A 24,597-nucleotide genomic window follows, 5' to 3' on the forward strand; every position below is an offset into this window, starting at 1 on the left:
GGCAGCCACCGGCCACTAGAGGGCACCGAGGATCTGGGTCCTGTGTAGCAGCGCAGAACACTTCCAAGTTCAAAGTCAATTAATTACCACAGTACAAGTATGCTACCATTAGATGCGTTTCCTTGCGGGGATTTAGAGTAAGCGCAAAGAAACAGAATACAATCAGTGAAAAAGTGCACACAAGACGGAACATCAATGTAGAAAACATAACAGACTGTGAAAATACAAAAACGTAAAATAAAAATAATTATATATAACCATATAGTTAACCAATGGGGGAGCATCCCTCCATGGAAAACATCCCCATGATGTGAGCAGTCAAGATGTGAAGAAGGAAACGTGGAACGCTTGGATCAGAGTTGGAGACCTCTTCCCAGAAACAAAGGGGTTCCAAGTGGCAATACAGGGCCAGGTGGTTAACCGAAAAATATTAGAAATACATAATAAACGTCCTACAGATTAATGACGATAAATGCAGAAAATGACAAGAGCCACCAGGAACATTCCAACACATTACAGGATTGAACAGCAGTTTAACTCAATCTGATTACTTACACGGGGACAATCAATTGACAAACATCAGTCACCAAAATCTTGCTTTAAAATACAAACTCATAAAAGAAACCACACCTTACTATAAATACAAACCTGTTCTAGATTAAGATCAGATTCCTACACTTTAATTTTTGTCTGATCCATTATTACAGACAGGCCAATCCATCATAACCGTCTGGATATTTAATATTACTGGATGAAAAAGCTGTAACAACGTACATAATCGATACAGTCACTGCAAACACACATAACGTACAACAATTAACAAGTGTATAGCACCAGAAATATGCTGAATTAAAATAACTTGAAAGACTATCGAGCATGAACAGGGTGTAGATTGTCCCAATGGTAATATCAACAACAACTATCATCTCATAGTCACTGCACAATAGTATTAAACAGTTAGGACAGCAAACCAATATTTCTGTAAATCTCCTGAAAGCCACTATACTATACGCCACTAGAATGGTCGGCAGTCCGTAGCTATTGAGGATTGAGTGTGCGTCAGTACGCCCGGACTTCAGGTTTTACCAGCTTGAGCTGAGAAAGTCATAATAATAATAACAAAGCAAAAATGTCGACAGCATGAAATGTCGAGTTTGATAGTGAGTTGTGGAAACAGTCAGTGTTGGTGTGAGTGACGTTGAGTGATTTTATCCCTCTGGTTCAAGTGGCGATAACATAAATTTAAACATGAAATGCATTGGTGCCCTGTCAGTGTTTCTGCTGGTTCGATCGTCCTTGTACAATATATTCAGTTTATGGCAACATGAATGTAAGCAAGACAGGTCGTGGTAGTGTTTTGTTATCTCTATGTGGATATATGTCTTTTTTAATGAATGTATTAGGGACAGCACGGAGCGCACAAAACGAACAGCAAAGGCCACTGGATCAACAGCGCCCCTGGATAGGTTGGAACCATAAACATTTCGGATAACAGCCGAACAGCCGCTAACCGATTGCATAGTAGAGGCCGCCTGAATAAGTGCGGAACACAGGGGATCTTCCTGGTTTTGCAGGCGGCGAACGATGATCGGAGTTTCGACTGGTTTTTTACAATCTGTATCCGTGGGAGGGATCAGGGAGTCAAAACCGATATAAACACGTAGTCGGCCGGATTCGAACCTGCGCGGGGAAACCCCAATGGATTTCTAGTCCATCGCCTTAACCACTCGGCCACGACTACAAGTGCCCTAGTGTTCTTCCGCCTATAATTTATATTATGGTAGAGTCAGATAGAGTTATTTACCAAATCGAACAATGGGATGTTTCATCAAAGGCTATTAGATATCACGTCGGTTTAGCCAATGATGTTTTGAAGAATCCATCCCTTTTGGAATAAAGTTTGGACCGGGGTTTAAATGTTAATTTATATCCTTTGATGTGTATTACTTCACATGTTGTCATTGCTTTTCTCTTTGTCCTAGTGGTTACCCATGGTATTTTCCCCAGTATGTGTTTCAGAGCAACTTTAATAACGTTAGTGTTTGCGAGCACCATGCCTTTACAAATTAAGTTTTGCTGATTTTGTTTGATTTCATACAGTTATATTGCGTTTCAATATCGAAACATAGCAAATCTACAGCACAATAAATTCCCCTCGTCCCGCATGTTGTGCTGAACATGTACTTACTTTAGAAGTTACCTTGGATTACGCAGAGGACTCTATTTTTCAAAGATCAATGTACCACTTTTTCCGAAACTCCAAATACCAATAATACTAATTCCCGTTAAATTACCAATGTACAATATGGTATGAAATAGGGTACACTTATCATGTTTCTTCATGCTTTTGTTCGGATAATATTTTTAAATCCTTATCTGTATTTTTGATTAGTCATAAATGCTGCTGTTCTTTCTGTGCCATTTTCACTGAGACATATTAACAGTAATGTGATCCCCAGGAATTTCCATGGATCGAAAAAGAGGAGATGCTGGCCACGGAGGAATTAAAATATGTGAGATAACATCGAACTCGAATGGCTCAAGGACAGTGGAAGCAGACAGATCAAATGTCTTTGTACCAGCCATGTGATTGGAAATGAAGATGTCGTTTTGTGGAACCGTTTTACATCTTCCATTTTGTGAGAGGAACATTTCTGTGTTTTAAAGTAAACACAGAGTTGCTTCAGCTAATCTGCGATTTAAGAGACCTTTTCCAAATGAGAAGTTATTTGTGAGGTGTTTTTGATATAATAGAACATGCAAATGTGTGAATGTTGGCGTCAATGCCTGTCCGTAGTGATTTAAACTGGTTTCTAAAGGGAACAAAGAGCCATAAATTACCAAATGACGCTTACTGCGAAGAGAGAAATAAATGAATGCCGGCCTGGAGCAGAGCTAACAAAAGGGAGAGTTCAAGCCAATCAGATGACCTACGGCCAATGACACTGGAATGGGATAATCGAATTGGAAAATATGAATGTAGAAGTGGAAACTTCGAATGTACTAGCAGCGATAACTCTTTCCTGAAACCCACCATCGCAAGAAATATCCCGCAATTCAGTGACTGGGAGAAGAAAGGATCGATCACGTGGCCAACTGCGATGTCTTAATTTGGTGATATAGTTGGGAAAAGTAATCTGAGTGAGTATTGGTACAGAGGAAGCAGCAGAATTCTTGTTCTAAGTTGCTGGCCGTTGTCGACATAGTTCTGTTGTTGTTTATGCGGAGACAGTAAAGTGCAAGTTTTGATTATTTACAAGTTACAGAGTGAATTTCCTCACCTAGTTCCATTGACGAACTGTCAACACTAGTAGTACTATCGATGGACTGGAACAATAATACTCTTCCAGATGCACTTCAGAAATTCCATTTCTTATCTTACACAAAAAATGATCTGGTTGAGTTTGCAGAAGTTGAAGCGTCCGATCGTTGTAACCCTACCCACATGACGTTTCCGTGTGATTTGTCAGCAGATCTGCTCCTCAATTTACTACCAACTATGGAGAGAATCGCAGTATAATCCCAGCAAAGTGGTTTTTGGTTATTATTTTATTTATTCCTAAACTCAACTCACACCTACGAGGGGTGATTGATAGGTTCGTGCACTAAGGTAGAAGGAGTCAGTTTTAGAAAATCTAACACAATTATTTTTCAACCCAGTCCCCTCCTGCATTTACACACTTAGTCCAACTGTCGTGGAGCATACCGATCTTGGACCTCCAGAAAGAGTCCAGAGCAGGGGTGATTGATACGTTCGTGGCCTGGAGTAGACGAAGATGAGTTATACAGCACTCGTTGCATGCACACGCTATTCAACTCTCTGAGTGATTGTGCAGAGATTTTGAAGATAATAGCTCATCAGGGGTGATTGATAACTTCGTGGCCTACGGCGGAAGAGGATGAGTTATTAACTTCAAACTTTCTGCTGTATGTACCCTGTAACGGGGTGTCTAACCAGCAGAGAAAGAAGAATCCTTTGGAGTCTGGTAATACTATATTTAAAGGTGTCTATTAATAAAAGTAAGCAAAACCATATCAATAATGCAAATATACATATAACTCAAGTTAGCTGTAATAAACCTAAAAGTGTAGAAATAATAATAATCAATAATAACAAGCTCTATCGATGTCGAGGGGTAAATGAATTGTCATAGAAAATTAAAAAGTTCAGTTCAGTTCAGTTCATGAGTGCTGATGTAGTTATGGTTGTTGTATTGCAATCGTTGGAGAAAGTGAGGAGAGAGAGAGAGAGAGAGAGAGAGAGAGAGAGAGAGAGAGAGAGAGAGAGAGAGAGAGAGAGAGAGAGAGAGAGAGAGAGAGAGAGAGAGAGAGAGAGAGAGAGAGAGAGAGAGAGAGAGAGAGCGAGCTGTAACAGCTACAACAGCCAAACTTTCCTTTGCTTTCTTAATCCGTTGCACCGTTGTTGCGGTGGTCATTCAGTTATGACCTCTCTGGTCCTTCTGCTAGACCGTTCTTCTGTGATGGACTCGTCACTCTGGCATGAGTGGACACGCACACAAGTGCGCACCGGCCCTGCTTTTTAACTAATAGCCTTACTGACCGACCTCCTGGTTCGGTCTTCGAAGCCCCCACCTTTCTTGTGGGTTCCAACACTCGATCAGTGTCCTCTGGCGTGTCTGAAGGGTGTCTCTCCAGACCTGTCTTTATATCCCTACCAACGGGGACTCAGCTATTCCTCATTTCTGAATGACTGTGTCCATCAAATTAGGCCACTCTTGCAGTCCTCTGAGGAATGTTATTGAGCAAACTATTGTCCTTGCAGCGAAACAGTAAATAATTTCAAAAAAAAAGGAGTCACAGTACAGTTAATCAGCAATTTCTCCCTCTCTCTTATCTGTCGCTGATATTATTGCCTGTTTTTCTTTCTCTGGCGTGTCTCCTGGTCAGCATAACAACAGTAATAGTTCGTGTTTCTCAGGTGGGGCGGTTAGGAATGGTTAACCCTTCACCCCATTCTCCATCAGGTCTGTTCATCACTCATAACACCGACATCCGTCTGGGAATTTTCACCAGGAGGGAAAATTAACTAATAAATCACATTACTGAATTACAGAGTTTAACAAAATACAGAAGTTGCTTAACTACAAGAATAATACAGATACACGTTCAAATTAACATCTAGATAAACAAACAGCAATTACTCCCCCTTACATGTTTTATTTTAGTATCAAATTCCTGTAACAAAAGACTCCAATTTAATAACCGCCTATTTTTATTTTTCATGTTAGCAAAAAAGACTAAAGGGTTTGTGTTCTTAGCTTAGGTGTATATGACAAAGTGTGAACCAATACATGTGTGATTATAATGTGGTACATTACAGAAATTTGTGCGAATACTCATCTCTATTTTACTTTTAAACTTAACATTCAAACAGTCAATCTTTCATGGTGTTTTCTTTATTATTCACATGCTTTGTTCAAATACCCTCAAAACCAGATCCTGTTATTCAAAGTGGCATTTGGTTAACCTTTGTCCCTCTTCCACTTAACCCTCACGTGGTTAGCTTGCTCACCAGCGTGGAATAGGCCTTCACATACTCCTTTTACAGGAGCCACCTGATCACTAATGTTTGCCAAACTAAAGCCATTTGCTGAACTTTCAAACAACTCGTTAATTTTAAGCAAGTCATTATTTTTATCTTCAGGATCTTTCATTCTATTTGTTTTCAGTTTAACAGCTGCAGATGATCCCTCTTGGTCAAAACAACATTTCAAGTTCTGCCTCTCCAAATCACATACTTGAACAACATCAGCGAGTTGTTTATCCTTAAATTTCAAAACAAACTGTAATTGATTCACAGGCACCTTGTTAACAAGCCATTGTTCAGTTAACGGTCCTTTCCCTTTTGTCAATCCTTCTAAAACCAATTCAGTCTTTAAATTGTCTTTATTCAATTTAGGAACAACACCTTTCCCTTCTCCATCAATAATATTCACATCACCAGCTTTCATCTCATCATTAACTTTTAACACACCTTCTAACACAAACAACTGAGAATTCTCACTTTCCACTGGTACAAAGGTTAACCCTTTCTTCACTGAACCAAGTCCATCTGACCCAATGGTCTGCATTCCTTTTCAACTAAATCAGATACCTCAGACTTTTCCTGAGTTTCAATGCTAGGTTCAGTACCCTGTGCATCCACATCCTTCACACCCTGAACACACGCAAACGGGACATCTACCTCTTCCAGGGTTTCAATACCAGTCCCGTTTTCAAATTCTAAATTCCCCTGATCCGCCCAGTTACTCTGTGGGCAACTCCCATTCGGAGTAAACACAACCCTGCGGGTTAAAACCACCTCGTCTGCTAACCCAGCAGATTCCCTCAAGGTAGTGGCATCATTTTCATCTAGGACAGCCCTTACATCATTATCTGGAACGCAGTTAAATTCTTCAACTGCAAACTGCTCTGTCAAGCCAAATAGATCATCCGTGTCCAACCCTGGACCTTCTAACTGCCATATCTGTTTCTCATCTTTACTCGGTGCCTCCTTAACCTCCTTCCTCACTCCTAAATGTCCACCCAGGGGTATCTTATGAGTCAAATTCAAAATTTCGTTCCGATAGACCTTCGCAACCACCACCTGGTGTACCACCGCCTCGTCCTCATCGACTGGGCTCCATGGTCGGCCTCCACTTCCTCATTAACCCTCCCTCCTTCAGGTAGTATCCCTCTGGTTTCCTATCAATCTCTACTTCAGAAAAAGCAGGTTCTTTCAACGCCACAAGCTCCTCAACACATCTCTGTTCCTTTATAAATTCCCTCCTTGCGAATGGTAGATCTACCTCCTCTCCTTTACTCTCCTTAGATCCACTATCCTTTTCCCTCTCATCCGGTAACCCCTTTTCATACAAGGTCGGCAAACATGTCTCCGCTAAATTAACAGTGGACTCATTTAAACTGGCTCCATTCTCAGCCGCTTTTCTAGACATGCTGCGAGTGATTGCGCATGTGGGATAAATCTTGGAATCTAAGGGCGGGGTCCTCAGCACTTGCAGGCTTACTTGTCAGCTTCACTGCTGAATACACGTCACCACCGTCCAGATCGCTACCAAGTAGGACGTCCACGCCGTCCATCGGTAGTTTCGACCTCTCCCCTATTTCGACTGGTCTAGATACCAGTTCACATTTCAGAAATATCCTGTGCAAAGGTACAGCTTCTGTTCCTTTCCCGATACCTCTTAAAACAGCCTCCCCAGTCTGGGTCTCAGAACCAAAATCTAATACCTTACTTAGAATCAATGACTGATCAGCCCCAGTATCTCTCCATATCCGCACTCGAACTGGGGTTTGTCCTTCCTTCACAGTCACCGTCCCTTCCGAGATAAACTTCTCACGCCCCTCTTGTGCTCTACCTGCTTTTGCCTTCCTCATCGATCTGCTGGCCGACTGAATGCAACCTGTAGGGATTGCTGTTTTCCCTTTTCCTGTCTCCTTCTTCGGAGCAAAGCACTTAGATGCTGTATGACCAGCTTTCCCACAATTATAACAGGTAAAGCTAGGAAACTTCCTGCCAGCCTGCTCTTCCTCCTCCTCACCTTTTCCACTAGCCCCCGGCTTATTCTCTGCTTTAGCCGGTGGGCTTTCTCTACCGTCCCTACTGCCTCTCTGGTAACTCTTATTTGAGGAAAACTTTAACTTGTGGGTTAAAGCATACTCGTCTGCGAACTTGGCAATCGCAGACAGAGTCTCTGTCTCCTTCTCATCCAAGTACGTCTTCATACTCTCAGGGATAGAACTTTTAAATTGCTCCATCAATATTAACTATAACAATTTATCATTATATTCATCAACTGCTTTTGAGGCGCACCAACGCTCACAATACATTTGCATCTCACGGGCAAAATCTAAATACGTGTGGTTCCACGGCTTTCTCAAGTTCCGGAACCTCTGCCGGTATGCCTCTGGCACCAACTCATAACTCCTGAGTACAGCCCTTTTTACTTCCTCACAATCCTTAGACTCATCCATAGACAATGCCGAGTTGGCTTGCTGAGCCTTCCCCCTAAGTACGCTCTGTAACAGAACAGCCCATTTTTTCTCAGGCCAGTTCTGATTCACAGCCATTTTCTCAAAATGGAGGAAGCACTTATCGACATCCATCTCCTCGAATGGAGGTACCAACTGGATCCCCGACTAATCTTGAACCCCTCATTTGTGTCTGCCGCCCGGACTCTTCCCTGCTGTACCTTTAACTTCTCTATTTCCAGCGCATGCTGCCTCTCTTTCTCCCATCTGCCTTTCAGCCTTCCTGTGTTCCCCCTCTCTCCTCCATTCAGCTTCCTCTTTCCTCCTTTCAGCTTCCTCTGTTCGCCGAGCAGCTTCTCTCTCTGTTTCCAGCTGCCTTATCCGAAGTTCAGGCTGCCTCTTCTTCTCGTTCTCAGCCAACTTTAATTTTGCTATCTCTAAATTAACCTCCCCCTGGGCTGGTTTCCTCTCAGGGAACAGGTCCAATACATCTGGTGTGAACACACCCTTGGTTACATAATGCTTAGCTATTTCTCTCTGTATATCCAACTTTCTCATCGGCGATTTCACCTCTGGGAGATCTAATTGTTTCGCAACTATCACCAATTCAGCCTTCCTGGGAACCTCTAATGCCCCCGCAGACGGGTCTTTTATAAATTTGACAATGTCCATCTCTGCTGGTTTCCCGTCTGGTTAATTTCACAACCAGATCAGATAAGGGACTTTTATCCCGATTCACTGGCCCCCTAATTTGGTAATCAAATCTCGGGACGAGGCCCCAGTTTGTTACGTACCCCGTAACTGGGTGTCTAACCAGCAGAGAAAGAAGAATCCGTTGCAATCTGTTGGTACCAAACTACAGGTGTTTATTAATAAAAATAAGCAAAACCATATCAATTATGCAAATATACATATAACACAAGTAAGCAGTAATAAACCTAAAAGTGTAGAAATAATAATAATCAATAATAAACAAGCTCTAGATGTCTAGGGGTAAATGAATTGTCATAGAAAAGTGTAAAGTTCAGATCAGTTCATGAGGGCTGATGTAGTTCTGGTTGTTGTATTGTAATCGTTGGAGAAAGTGAGAGAGAGAGAGAGAGAGAGCTGTAACAGCTACAGCAGCCAAACCTTCCTTTGCTATCTTAATCCGTTGCACCGTTGTTGTGGTGGTCATTCAGTTATGATCCCTCTGGTCCTTCTGCTAGACCGTTCTTCTGTGGTGGACTCGTCACTCTGGCATGAGTGGACACGCACACAAGTCCCCACCGGCCCTGCTTTTTAACTGATAGCCTTACTGACCGACCTCCTGGTTCGGTCATCGAAGCCACCACCTTTCTTGTGGGTTCCAACACTCGGTCAGTGTCCTCTGGCGTGGCTGAAGGGTGTCCCTCCAGACTAGTCTTTGTATCCCTACCAACAGGGACTCAGCTATCCATCAATTCTGACTGAACGTGTCCACCAAATTAGGCCAGTCCTGCAGTCCACTGAGGATTGTTATTGAGCAAACTATTGTCCTTGCAGCGAAACAGTAAACAATTTGACAAAAAAAGGAGTCACAATACAATTAATCAGCAATTTCCCCCTCTCTCTTATCTGTCGCTGATATTCCTGCCTATTTTTCTCTCTCTGGAGTGTCTCATGGTTAGCATAACAACAGTAATAGTTCGTGGTACTCAAGAGGGGCGGTTGCGAATGGTTAAACCTTCACCCCATTGTCCATCAGGTCTGTTCATCACATAACACTGTATAATCTCTCAAAGAGCTGCTTGTGCAGGTAACGAAAGCTGTGTAACTCATCTCCTTCGACCGCAGGCCACGAACTTGCCAATCACCCTCGTACATATACATCGGCTTTTCTAAAGAATATGCACGATCAGGATTTGTTTTCACATGTGCTGATGTGAGACAGGCACCATTTGCAGCCCTTCCGACTCTCTGAGAGTTCGGCTCTCACTCAGTCCGATCGCTGGTGAATGTTCATTGGCTGTTGTATAACTCCCTCTGTTTGAGGATGGCGATATCAACTGGCCGTAACAAAACCTGCTGCAGAGTGAGGATTGATCCGACAGAGAGCAGCTCGGGGTCTGTGGAATCACATGGAACATGAGAGACGCTTCACTACTCGAAACTCCTGCAACATGGAGCGATAGTGGTATAGGGATGAGCATAGCTGCCTTTCAAGCAGCTCACCCGGGTTCGATTCCCGGTGATCGCCTTGTGTTGTACCTGTTTTTCAGCACCTGTCTCACAAACGTCTCGGCCTGGAATCACTCAGCCACATTACATCTTTCTCTATGAAATGATCATTTCTGCCCGTCGTTCGTCTGCCATTTTAGCCCAGTATTTCTCTTTCCGAATGCCTTACCGCCATCGTGTGTTGGTCTCGCCCCATCAGAGATGTCTCCCTTTTCACTTCCCACCCGACTTCTCACCTTCTTTGACACTGAAAGCTATCTTCTTCTCTCACCACTTCTAATTGAGTGTCACGATCAGAAAGGTTAATCCCTTTTCATCACTCACAAATGTTTCTTGAGATGATGAGTGTTTCCAGTATTCTCCGTTCAATCAGTTCAATACCAGACACACCTTTATGCAGCGGAGAACAAGGTTTGTTGGCCAATCGCTGAGCACGACAGGAATTGTCGCTTTACCCGCGAAATTCTCAACAAATGTCAGAAAGTGATGGAGTGAGTGGACGGAAACTTAAATTGGAAGCACAAGTTTTGATTTTTAGTGAAATGTGTGTTGTGTACAAAGGTGATGTGACAACGATTTGCCGTAAAATATTCTGCTGAAGGATAGCAGACGATGGTTTGGATCTGCCGGCCTCTGGATAACGGCCCAGCACATTCCCGCCGCGCCATTCTGCTGATAGGTAAATATGTCTGTTCTTCTCCAGTTTTTTTATTTGTTAATTTTGCCGCTTTCCCCCGATTATCTATTGTTCTGTTTGTTGGTATATTTTGCCTGTCTAACTTCCGTTTTGTTCTAATTTCTGTCTATTTTGCGTGTCTCTATTACGCTTTAACCTTCCTCCCCGTCCTCCTTTCCCTCTTCATCGCTTCCTACCGCATCCGGTTAATATCCGGTCGCTGTACTCCCACGCAGCCGGATATCTTGTGTCGATATTTCAGCAGCGGATGTGATTTTCATTATCATTCTGACCCTATTCCTTCGGCCCAGCAGTCAGACACACTGGTTATCTCCCTCTGGGTCTCCTTGTTTTCCTTCTCTTTGTCTGCGGTTGTTCTTTAGGTTATAAACACAGGATATTCTGCAGATGCTGCAAATCCAGAACACAGAATGACGGATCACCAGGTCAGGTTTTGCATTGTTCAAAATTCAATGCTCACTAGCGTGGAGATGCCGGGGATTGAACCCGGGATCTCACAAATGCAAAGCATGCACTCTTCCACTGAGCTACATCCCCACTTAAAATGCAGAAATGTTCAGGTCCAAACCTTCCTGCATATAACCATATAAACATATAACAATCACAGCACGGAAACAGGCCATTCCGGCCCTCCTAGTCCGTGCCGAACTCTTAATCTCCCCTAGTCCCACCTACCCGCACTCAGCCCATAACCCTCCACTCCTTTCCTGTCCATATACCTATCCAATTTTACCTTAAATGACACAACTGAACTGGCCTCTACTACTTCTACAGGAAGCTCATTCCACACAGCTATCACTGTCTGAGTAAAGAAATAGCCCCTCGTGTTTCCCTTAAACTTTTGCCCCCTAACTGTCAAATCATGTCCAGTCGTTTGAATCTCCCCTATTCTCAAAGGAAACAGCCTATTCACGTCAACTCTCTCTAGCCCTCTCAAAATTTTAAATACCTCGATCAAATCCCCCCTCAAACTTCTACGCTCCAATGAATAGAGACCTAACTTGTTCAACCTTTCTCTGTAACTTAAGTGCTGAAACCCAGGTAACATCCTAATAAATCGTCTCTGCACTCTCTCTAATTTATTGATATCTTTCCTATAATTCGGTGACCAGAACTGTACACAATATTCCAAATTTGGCCTTACCAATGACTTGTACAATTTTAACATTACATCCCAACTTCTGTACTCAATGCTCTGATTTATAAAGGCCAGCGTTCCAAAAGCCTTCTTCACCACCCTATCTACATGAGACTCCACCTTCAGGGAACTATGCACTGTTATTCCCAGATCTCTCTGTTCCACTTCATTCCTCAATGCCCTACAATTTACCCTGTATGTTCTATTTGGATTATTCCTGCCAAAATGTATAACCTCACACTTCTCAGCATTAAGCTCTATCTGCCAACGTTCAGCCCTTTCTTCTAACCGGCATAAATCTCCCTGCAAGCTTTGAAAACCCACCTCATTATCCACAACACCTCCTACCTTAGTATCATCGGCATACTTACTAATCCAATTTACCACCCCATCATCCAGATCATTTATGTATATTACAAACAACATTCGGCCCAAAACAGATCCCTGAGGCACCCCGCTAGTCATCAGCCTCCATCCCGATAAACAATTATCCACCACTACTCTCTAGCCACTGTTGAATCCATTTTATTACTCCGGCATTAATACCTAACGACTGAACCTTCTTAACTAACCTTCCATGTGGAACTTTGTCAAAGGTCTTGCAGAAGTCCATATAGACTACATCCACTGCCGTACCCTCGTCAACATTCCTCGTAACTTCTTAAAAAATTCAATAAGGTTTGTCAAACATGACCTTCCATGCACAAATCCATGCTGGCTACTTCTAATCAGATCCTGTCTATCCAGATAATTATAAATACTAACTCTAAGAATACTTTCCATTAATTTACCCACCACTGATGTCAAACTGACAGGTCTATAATTGCCAGGCTTACTTCTAGAACCCTTTTTAAACAATGGAACCACATGAGCAATACGCCAATACTCCGGCACAATCCCCGTTTCTAATGGCATCTGAAAGATCTCCGTCAGAGCTCCTGCTATCTCTACACAAACTTCTCTCAAGGTCCTGGGGAATATCCTGTCAGGACCCGGAGATTTATCCAATTTTAAATTTCTTAAAAGCGCCGGTACTTCCACCTCTTTAATTGTCATTGGTTCCATAACTTCCTTACATGTTTCCCACACCTTACACAATTCAATATCCTTCTGCTTAGTGAATACCGAAGAGAAGAAATCGTTCAAAATCTCTCCCATATCCCTCGGCTCCACACATAGCTGACTACCCTCATTCTCTAGGAACCAATTTTATCCCTCACTATCCTCTTGCTTTTAATATAACTGTAGAAACCTTTCGGATTTACTTCCACCTTATTTGCCAAACCAAACTCGTATCTTCTTTAGCTTTTCTAATCTCGTTCTTAAGATTCCTTTTACATTCTTTATATTCCTCGAGCAATTCCTTTACTCCATGCTGCCTATATCTATTGTAGACATCCCTCTTTTTCCGACCAAGTTTCTAATATCCCTTGAAAACCATGGCGCTTTCAAACCTTTAACCTTTCCTTTCAACCTAACAAGAACATAAAGATCCTGTACCCTCATAATTTCACCCTTAAATGACCACCATTTCTCTATTACATCCTTCTCATAAAACAACTTGACCCAATCCACTCTCTCTAAATCCCTGCGCATCTCCTCAAAGTTAGCCTTTCTCCAATCAAAAATCTCAACTCTAGGTCCAGTCCTGTCCTTCTCCATAATTATATTGAAGCTAATGCTATTGTGATCACTGGACCCGAAGTGCTCTCCAACACATATATCTGTCAGCTGACCTATCGCATTCCCTAACAGGAGATCCAACACTGCCCCATCTCTTGTCGGTACTTCTATGTATTGTTGCAAAAACCTATCCTGCACACATTTCACAACTCTAAACCATCCAGCCCTTTTACAGAATGAGCTTTCCAATCTATGTGTGGAAAATTAAAATCTCCCACAATCACCACCTTGAGATACAATTGAGATACAGTGTAATCATTGATAACACAGATAATAGCAAACATTTTTTCCTCTGCGACCGGTGAGGACTTGGGAATCCTTTTCGATTCAGCTACTTCTTTGTCGAGCACTGGCCAGTGGACACGCTCCCATTAGTGCCTGATTGTGCAATGGGATGAAGAGCATTCTCCAGCAGGATTTATCGTCTGAGAAATCGATGCAGCGAACGATTTGGAAAATCGAGATAGAGACGGAGAGAGAGAGACTCCTGTGCAAGGTCTTCTCATCTTTTTCTCCAGTCCTGAAGTAATGTATCGGCCGGAAAGGAGGAGTGCGCTTTTTTCCTGGCCTGCAGAGATTGGATGACATTAAGATACCTCAATGCACAATGGGGTTAATTTTTCCAACCATATAGAAGCCTCCGTAAAAGTGAAAAAGGATAACAGATAAAAGTACATTCCAGCCGAAAGCCAGTGGATTTCGTTGAATCTACCAATGATGGGATGGCCTAGTGTTGTATAGCGCACTGACAGAAAATTATGGTTGGGCAGCAGCTGACATAGCAGAGGACGGTTTCGATCCATCGATCTCTGGGTTATGGGCCCAGCACGCTTCCGCTGCGCCACTCTGCTATGAAAAACACAACATTGCTCTTACATGAATGATGTGCAATCTCTGGCGTTGGTATGTGTGTTGTATGTGTGTGTGTGTGCGTGCGTGCGTGCGTGCGTGTGTGTGTGTGTGTGTGTGTGTGTGTGTGTGTGTGTATGTGTGTGTGTGTGCGTGCGTGCGTGCGTGGTGTGTGTGTGGGTGTATGTGTGTGTGTGCGTGCGTGCGTGCGTGTGTGTGTGTGTGTGTGTGTGTGTGTGTGCGTGTGTGTGTGCGTGTGTGTGTGTGTGTGTGTGTGGTGTGTGTGTGTGTGCGTGTGTGTGTGTGTGTGTGTGTGCGTGCGTGCGTGCGTGTGTGTGTGTGTGTGTGTGTGTGTGCGTGTGTGTGTGCGTGTGTGTGTGTGTGTATCATTCTGTGTGTGTTTGCGCGTGTGTGTCTTGTTGTAGATGTGTGGTTTTTGTGCATCTGTATATGTCTGGGTCTATGTTTCTGTCTGTATCTGTGTCGGTGTCTGTATATGTCTTTGTCTTGCCTATGTCTGTGCATGTCTCAGTCTGTGTCTGTGTGTCTCTGTGTCGGCGTCTCTGTGTCTGTATAATGTCTTCATCTCCGTCTGTGTCTGTGTCGGTGCCTGTATATGTTTAGGTCTTATCTGTGTCTGTACATATCTGGGTTTGTGTCTGTGTCTGTATATGTCTCGGTTTCCGTCTGTGTCTGTCCATGATGCAATAATTCCATCATTCCCTTTATTCATACCCAATTACTTCATTTTCTGTTGATAATTCCTTGTTTTACCTCGTTCTGTCACCACTTTCCTTTCTTTCATCCTTACTTTTTGGACCACTCAGTTATTCTCTCTTTGTCGTTTATGCTTTATCCCATCTTGCACCTCTTTCCCGATATTTCGTCATTGAATGTGTTTTACCTGATTTAATTGTTGACTTGGACAATTCATCCCTCTTGTGGGGCTTCTTATAAATAACCGACATTATGAGCCACACTGGGGAGTCACTACATTCAATTCCGAGGTCGCATTAACGTTCCCATCCTGTCCTGATAATTGAATAAATGCTGAATTCCAAGTTGATCCAGAAGTTCACCTCGTCTCCCTGTGAACGGAACTCGCGGATTTAGATGCTGACTTAGTTTCCGCATCGCAGACACGTCCCTCAAACAATCCCTTCATCGGGATTTAGTCAGATATTAAGACCATAAGACATAGGAACAAAAATCAGTCATTCAGCTCAGCGAATCTGCTCCGCCGTTCCATCACAACTGATCTCGGAAAAAACTCAACCCCATACACTTGCCTCCACCGCAGACTGCAGCTGAGCATTCCACAGATTTGTTACCTTTTCTAAAAAGGAAACTCCCGCTTACCTCAGTCTAAAAGGTCTTCCTTTAATTTTGAAGCTGTGCCCTCTAGTTTTGAACATCCACACCATAGGAAACTATTCTCCACGTCGACCTTATCCTGCTCCTTCAACATTCAGTAGGTTTCAATGAGAATTATAGTTGTTGCTCTAATGTTTAGAATATCACGGCCGAACATTCGTCACTAAAAGTGGGGGGTGTTTTTAAAACTTCCCTACCGTGGAATGATATACGGCAAGAAACGATTCTTAACTGTCCCACGTGTCACAGGCTTATCCCGGCGTCTCAACGAGGCAATGAACGGCCAACCATCGTGCGGAAAATTTCTTCATCTGGGATTTTCCGCCCAGTTTTCAAACTTCACAAACAACAGTGTTGAAATGCTGGGTATGAACCCTGGACTTCACACACGCGCTTCTCCACTGAACTACGTCCCCAGTGGCAAATAAACGGTGATATCGTCTGTCTGAGACTCTGATCACAAAGGTTGGATGTTGAAATATAGAAAATAGAAGTCGGAGTAGGCTAGTAGGCTTTTCGAGCGAATTCCGCCATTCGTTTCGATCCTGCTCGCTCACCTAATCTCAGTTTCTCTTCCCGATCACTACGCATGACCTTTCATCCCATATGTATATGAAGATATGTCTGACTTTTCCTCGATTTATTCTCATTGTGGAGAGCTGCGTCAGGGAGAAAAGGAGAGGGGACTGTCTGACGGTTCCACACCACTGACCTGCAAAATTTAAGGAATTTAAGGCAAAGAGCAGCAACAGGCTTTTCAAATCAGAGTATTAAATTAAAGACAGACGGAAAAGTGGATGATGTAAATATTTAACCAAACGCAAGACTGCACATTAATCCTGAATAGAAACAGGAATTTTTTAAATCCTTATCTTTATTTTTGATATAGTCATGAATTCTGCTGTTCCTTCTGTGTCATATTCACTGAGACATATTAACAGTAATGCCATCCCCAGGATTTTCCGTGGATCGAAAAAGAGGAGATGTTGACCACGGAGGATTTAAAATATGTAAGATAACATCTAACGAATGGCTCAAGGACAGTGGAAGCAGACAGATCAAGTGTCTTTGTACCAGCCATGTGCCTGGAAATGATGTCATTTTGTGGAACCGTTTTACATCTTTAATTGTGTGAGATGAAAATTTCTGTGTTTTAAAGCAAACACAATGTTGCTTCAGGTAATCTGCGGGTTAAGAGATCTTTTCCAAATGAGAAGTTATTTGCGAGTAGTTTTTGATATAATATAACATGCGAATGTGTGAATGTTGGGGTGAATGCCTGTCTGGAGTGATTTAAAATGGTTACTAATGGGAACAAAGAGCCATAAATTACCGAAGGACGCTTACTGGGAAGAGGGCAATACATGGATGCTGGCCTGGAACAGAGTCAACGAAAAGCAGAATTCAAACCAATCAGATGTCCTGCAGCCAATGAAACTGGAGCAGGAGAACTGTTCGGAAAATATGAATATAAAAAGGAAACTTCAAATGTGCTAGCAGCGATAACTCTTTCCGGAAACCCACCATCGCAAGGAACAACCCCCAAGTCGGTGATTGTGAGAAGAAAGGATCGATCACTTGGCCAATTGAGCTGCGTTAATTTGGTGATATAGTTGGGGAAAGTAGTCTGAGTGAGTATTGGTGCAGAGGGAACAGTAGAATTCTTGTTCTAAGTTGTTGGCCCGGTGTCGACATAGTTACGTTGTCGTTTATCCAGAGACAGTAAAATTTTGATTATTTACAATTTACAGAGTGAATTTCCTAACCTAGTTCCATTGACGAACTGTCAATACTAGTGGGACTATTAGCTTTGGAGAAGTTGAAATTGTCTGACAGCTCTAACCCTGTCCACGTCACATTTCTGTGCGATTTGCCAGCAGATCTGCTCCTCAATCTTCTGCGAACTATGGACAGAATTGCAGTATAATCCCAACAATTTGTTTGTTGGTTGTCATATTATTTATTCCTAAACTCAACTCATACTTACATATTCATCGGCTTTTCTAAAGAACATGCACGATCAGGATTTGTTTTCACTTCTGCTGATGTGTGAAACAGGCACCATTTGCAGCCCGTCCGGCTCTCTGAGAGTTCAGCTCTCACTCAGTCCGATCGCTGGTGAATGCTCATTGGCTGTTGTATAACTCCCTCTGTTTGAGGATGGCGATGTCAACTGGCCGCAATAAAACCTGCTGCAGAGTGAGGATTGATCCGACAGAGAGCAGCTCGGGGTCTGTGGAATCACATGGAACAAGGGAGACGCTTCACTACTCGAAATTCCTGCAACATGGAGCGATAGTGTATAGGGGTCAGCATAGCTGCCTTTCAAGCTGCTCACCCGGTTTCTATTTCCAGCAATCGACGTGTGTTGTACCTGTTTTTCAGCACTTGCTTCATAAACGTCTCGGCCTGGAATCACTCAGCCACATTATTTCCGTCTCTATGAAATGATAATTTCTGCTCGTTGTTCGTCTATTTTAGCCCAGTGTTTCTCTTTCCAATTTGTCTTACCGCCATCATGTATTGGTCTCGCCCTATCAGAGATGTCCACCTTTTCTTTTCCCACCCAACTTCTCACCTTCTTTGACACTGAAAGCTATCTTCTTCTCTCACCATTTCTAATTGAGTGTCACGATCAGAAAGGTTAATCCCGTCTCATCACTCACAAATGTTTCTTGAGGTAATGAGTGTTTCCAGTATTTTCTGTTCAATCTGTTCAATACCAGACACAGCTTCATGCAGCGGAGACAAATGCGTCCACGATAGGCGTTCACACTAAGAATACTTCTGTCCACATTAAAACGGATATTTCGGCGAATCTCCTCCTACTGCGCATGCGCAGGACACGCATCTAACGAAAACAAGCGACATATTTGGTGTCGAATCTCGCTGTGAAAGACTCGGTGCGCATTCGTTCACTTTCAGACTAGAAAAACTTTAACGACAGACATTTGATGGCTCTCACGCAGGAGTTAAAACTAAAAAACTCAAATACTGGTGCGTATGGCGGCAACCGACAGGGAGTTCACGGACAGTGGGACCCGGCTGACGACGGACATTGAAAACCTGACTAACTCTGTTGCTTTAATAAAGCCCCTTGTGAAATTATAAAACATGTCTGCATCAGTATTTTCTTGTATTTCCACACAGTGTTACATTAGGCTGTTACACATCTATTATCAGAGAAGTACTTGCATAAATAGGTTATCCACCTTCATACAGGCAAAGACAGAAAACAGGGCAAAGTGAGTATACTTATTTATTCAGTAACTTAAAGGAGAATGTATTTGGTGTGAGTGCATTTCTGACTCCTCTGGCCTCAGGCTCATGGCCGTCTGTTCTGAAATTATTAAGTTGTGTTGAAGAAAACAATGAAATGTCGCCATCTGTTCCGGCACATCATGATAGCGTTTTTAGATTTCTCCGGTTACCCCGTCCACACTTCTCTAGCCAATCCGGCGTTTTCAGATTTACACATTCTGGAGGGGGTTTTAGAAAAGCTCCGTTTTTGGGGTAGGAAAAGGGCGTTTCATTGTGGACGGAGGGTCAAAACGAAGAGAAAATCCTTCGGTTACGTATTTATCCGGTCTAGTATGGAGGTGTGCCGTCTTGTTATCGCTGTACCGTCATTGTGCCGACTCCTCTGAGCTTTAAAAGGCAAACACGAGGGAAACACGAAGAGTCTCGGCCCGAAACGTCGACAGTGCTTCCTCCTATAGATGCTGCCCGGCCTGCTGCGTTCTACCAGCATTTTGTGTGTGCTGCTTCGAGCTTTGCTTTGTTCAAAATTCAAAGCTCACTAGTGTGGAGATACCGGGGATTGAACCCGGGACCTCATACATGCAAAGCATGCGCTCTTCCACTGAGCTGCATTCCCACATTAATGAGGAGAGTAATGTTCAGACCAATCCTTCCAGCATATCACAATTGAGCAGTGCAACACAGACAATGGCTGACGTCCACGGTCAGGGAGCACGTACCACATTCTGAAGGATCGTCTCAGCCTCGCTGTTATGTCCATTGAATGGTTTCCTAGTGAAAAATGTTGGACGCTTGACCTCACAATCAACATCCTTATGACACTCCCGCTTATTGTTTACCCGCACTCTGCTTTCTCTGTCGCTGTTACACTTTATTCTGCATTTTATTATTGATTTACCTTGTTGCCTGTCAACGCACTGTGTAATGATTTGATGTCTGTGAAAAGTATGAAAGAGAAGTTTTTTGTCACATGTGAGGTGTGATTGATAATCAATCTGGCATAAGGTTGAAGGAGTCAATTTTTGGAAAACCTAGCACATATATTGTTCAACATAGTCCCCTCCTATATTTGCACACTTAGTCCAGTGGTCGTGGAGCATACGGATCCCTTCTTTGTAGAACTCGGCGTCTTGGACCTTCAGAAGTGTTTCACAGCAAGGGTGATTGATAGGTTCGTGGCATAAGGAGAAGGAGATGTTCTGTATAACGTTCTGTATAATCGTTCAGAGAGTGATCCTGTCATGTAGAAAGACCTTTATAACTCATCTACTGCAGCTGGATCACCATATTCCCTGGGTGGGCTCAAAACACCAACCTTTTGGTCAAGAGCTGAATGCGCTCTCGATTGTGCCACAAAGACAGGGAGTGAAAGAAGGATTAAATGGCCCATTCCTTCGCAGGAAGATGTTCACTAGTATTTGATGCTGGAACACGGCTTTCCCCAAACTGCTTGAATGATTTACATCAGAGCGTAGCTGACACTTTGAAAGTAAACGTTAAGAACAAATATTTGACAGAATTAGAAGCTGCACGGGGGGATTCCCAATAAATTCATAGCGCATCTCCAAACGATTCAGCCACAATTGTACACTCCTCACAACTTGGCTGGGCAGGCAGAAGAGCCTTTTACATGGAACCTGGTCACTGTGTCTCGGAACGTATGGGGAGTGTGTCGATCCCGGGTCTGAGTGAACAGGACAATAACTGAAGTAAAATCTGATATTGCTGGAAATATTCCACCGCTTAGACAGCGTCTGCGGAGGATGAAACAGAGTTCACGTTTCAGGTCGATGACCTTCCACCCTGAGCTTTGGGCGCGTAGTTGGAGGAGGGAATTTCCTTTCTTGTCCTCAAATCGAGAGTAAGACCGCCTTTTCTTAAAACGTAAAGTATAGCAGAGGTGGATGATGCAAATATTTTAGCGAACACTCTACTCTGTCACTGAAGATTACACTGAATGGCGCTGATATAGAGAGTCGCTGAGAGGATATCTGAAGCAGCAGAACACCTATCGGGAGATTCTCCCTTCCCGGGATCACTGCAGACCGGACTGTTCCACATCCCCAGTGAACTGATCGTTTTTGCCCCATGAAAATTCAGTTTGAAATCACATTTAATATGGAAATATCAAAACTAATTCCTCGTCGGGGAAATGAAACCCCGTCTTTTCCGTGACGTGCGGGTATACTAACCATGACGAGATACCAGTGCAAAAGTGCGATCTGCCATTCAGATGTCGGAACACACGAGTTGTCGCAGAGTCAAACCGATATTTGTTCTGGGACTGCGAAACCGGCGCTTTTCAGACATACATTTCTTCCTCTGTGACCGGAAAGGACTCGGGAATCCTTTCCGATTCAGTTACTTCTTTATTGAGCACTGGCCGGAGGACACGCTCCCATTTGTGTCTGATTGAGTATTGGAACGAAGAGCATTCCCCAGAAGGATTTATTGTTTGAGTAATCGATGCAGGGAGCGATTTAGAGAGAGAGAGAGAGAGAGAGAGAGAGAGAGAGAGAGAGAGAGAGAGAGAGAGAGAGAGGAGAGAGAGAGAGAGAGAGAGAGAGAGAGGAGAGAGAGAGAGAGAGAGAGAGAGAGAGAGAGAGAGAGAGAGAGAGAGAGAGAGAGAGAGAGAGAGAGGAGAGGAGTGAGATGAGAGAGAGAGAGAGAGAGAGAGCGGGGTGTCGATTATTTTCTCTCTTTCCCAGTTGTGACGAATGGGAAAACATTACACATCCACTGGAAACATTAAATCTCCTCCTTTCTGCAAAACGTTGCCTACCCACTGCGTTCTTCCAGCATTCCTCTGTATTTATACAGGTCACGGCTTTATTCTGCAGAGACCAGATGACTTCAGAATACCTGAATGCACAATGGGTTAATCTTTCAAGCCAAACAGAAACCTCCGGAAAATGTGAAAAAGGATAACAGATTGAAGTACATTACAGGCGAAAGCCACTGGATTTCCTTGCATCTACCAATGAAGGGATGGTCTCGTGTATTAAAGCGCACTGACAGAATACTTTTGTTGGCAGAAGCTGGCATAGCAGAGGATGGTTTCGATCTATCGATCTCTGGGTTATGGGCCCAGCACGCTTCCGCTTCACCACTCTGCTATGAAAAAAAACAACATTGCTCTTCCATGAATGATGTGCAATCTCTTGAAGTTTGTGGGTGTGTGTGTGTGTGGATTGTGTGTGTTTTTGCGCGTGTGTGTATTGATGTGGATGTGTGTTTTGCCTATCTGTATATATCTAGGTCTAAGTTTTCTGTCTGTGTCTCTGTCTGTCTATGTCTGTGTCGGTACCTGGTATACGACTTTGCCTTGTCTATGTCTATTCATGTCAGTGTCTGTTTCTGTATAATGACAACATTCTGTCTCTGTCTGTTTCTATCTATGTCTGTGTCGGTGGCTGTAAATGTTTAGGTCTTATCTGTGTCTGTATATGTCTGTGTCTGTATCTGTCCCTGTTGCATCATTTCCATCTTTCCCCTTATCCCTACCCACTTACTTCACTTTCTCTTGTTAATTCCTTGTTTTACCTCTCTCTGTCTCCACTTTCGTTTTTCTCTTCCTTTCTTTCTGGATAACCCAGTTATTCTCTCTGTGTCGTTCATGCTTTATCCCATCTTGCACCCCGATATTTCGCCTGTGAATGTGGTTTATCTTATTTAATTGTTGACATGGACATTTCATCCCTCTTGTGCGACTTCTCATAAAAAGCGACATTTTGAGCCACACTCGGGAGTCACTACGTTCAATTTGGAGGTCCCATTAACGTTCCCATACTGTCCTGATCATTGAATAAATGTTGGATTCCAAGTTGAACCAGAAGTTCACCTCGTCTCCCTGTGAACGAAACTCGCGGATTTAGATGCCGACTTTGTTTCCGCATCGCAAGTACGTACCTCAAACTATCCCTTCACTGGGATTTAGTTAGACCATAAAACCATACGACGCAGGAACAGAAAACGGTTATTCAGCTCATCGAGTCTGCTCCGCCGTTCCATCCCGGCTGATCCCGGGTCCCACTCAACCCCATGCACTTGCCTCCACCGCAGTCTGCGGCTGAGCATTCCACAGATTTGTTACTCTGGCTAAAAACAAAATCCTCCTTACCTCTGTCTAAAAGGTCGCCCCTCAGTTTGGAGGTTTGCCCTCTAGTTCTGGACATCCCCATCACAGGAAACATCCTCTCCATATCCACCTTATCTTGGTCCTTCAACATTCAGTAGGTTTCAATGAGAATTATAAATTGTTGCTCTAATGTTCAGAACATCACGGCAGAGCTTTCGTCCCTTCCATAAAAGTGGAGTGTGTTTAGAATTCCCCTACCTACGACTGATATACAGCAAGGAACTATTTTTAACTGTCCCACTTGTTACAGGCTTATCGGGACGTCTCCACGACGGCAATGAAAGGCCAACCATCGTGCGGGAATTTTCCTCATCTGGGATTTTCCGCCCAGTTTTCAAACGTCATAAACAACAGTGTGGAAATGCTGGGTTTGAACCCTGGACTTCACGCATGCGCTCCTCCACTAAGCTGCGTCCCCAGTGGCAATTAAACGGTGATATCTTCTGCCTCGGACACTGATCACAAAGGTTGGACGTTGAAATATAGAAAATAGAAGTCGGAGTAGGCTTTTCGGTTTTTCGAGCGAATTCCCCCCTTCATTTCGATCCTGCTCGCTCACCTAACATCAGTTACTCTTCCCGATCCCTACGTACTGCCCTTGATCCCTTCTGTATATGAAGATATGCGTGACATCTCCTCGATTTATTCTCATTGTGGGTAGCAGCGTCAGGGAGAAAAGGAGAAGGACTGTCTGACGGTTCCACACCACTGACCTGCAAAATCTAAAGACTTTAAGGCAAAGAGCAGCAACAGGCTTTTATAAATCAGAGTATTAATTTAAAAGACCGACGTAATAGCGGATGAAGTAAATATTTAACCAAATACAAGAATGCACATTAGTCCTGAATATAATCAGGGATTTTTGGGAAATTCGTATCCACGCCAAATTAAAGGGAGAATATTTAAATCGGAAATCACTTGTCACATTCTTACAGACTGAAACGGAATGATCATTAAATACCCAAATTAACATTGTTCCCTGCAGTCGGGAATGCTGTCAACCGAGTATTGAGGATTTCAAGTTGTTGAATTATTTAACTCGCACGATGACGTAAACCAAACATCCGGACTCCTGGTTCCGAAAATGACGCGGAGAGACACAGTGAGCTCAATAAATCAACCAGCTGCCACAGAGGCCGTTGAGGGCCTGGCACTTGTGTTACAGCCACCTGCCACCAGAGGGCAGTGAAAAGCTTTGTTTTGTGTTATAGGCACTGGCCACCAGAGGGCACCAAGGACCTGGATCCAATGTAACCGCCGCAACAC

The 24,597-nt window shown here is 43.4% G+C and overlaps 4 non-coding genes across 4 annotated transcripts; all 4 read right to left on the reverse strand.

The window, feature by feature from the left end:
* Nucleotides 1–1,659: 1,659 nt before the first annotated feature.
* trnas-aga (transfer RNA serine (anticodon AGA)) lies at nt 1,660–1,741 on the reverse strand. The gene has a single exon. It is a non-coding gene; the product is annotated as a tRNA-Ser (tRNA).
* Nucleotides 1,742–11,353: 9,612 nt separating this feature from the next.
* On the reverse strand, nt 11,354–11,425 carry trnaa-ugc (transfer RNA alanine (anticodon UGC)). Its single transcript has one exon. It is a non-coding gene; the product is annotated as a tRNA-Ala (tRNA).
* A 3,063-nt stretch (nt 11,426–14,488) lies between these two features.
* Nucleotides 14,489–14,560, reverse strand: trnam-cau (transfer RNA methionine (anticodon CAU)). The gene has a single exon. It is a non-coding gene; the product is annotated as a tRNA-Met (tRNA).
* A 5,177-nt stretch (nt 14,561–19,737) lies between these two features.
* On the reverse strand, nt 19,738–19,809 carry trnaa-ugc (transfer RNA alanine (anticodon UGC)). Its single transcript has one exon. It is a non-coding gene; the product is annotated as a tRNA-Ala (tRNA).
* Nucleotides 19,810–24,597: the final 4,788 nt, after the last annotated feature.

This window comes from Hemitrygon akajei, chromosome 28, assembly GCF_048418815.1.
Source record: "Hemitrygon akajei chromosome 28, sHemAka1.3, whole genome shotgun sequence".
Lineage (NCBI taxonomy): Eukaryota > Metazoa > Chordata > Chondrichthyes > Myliobatiformes > Dasyatidae > Hemitrygon > Hemitrygon akajei.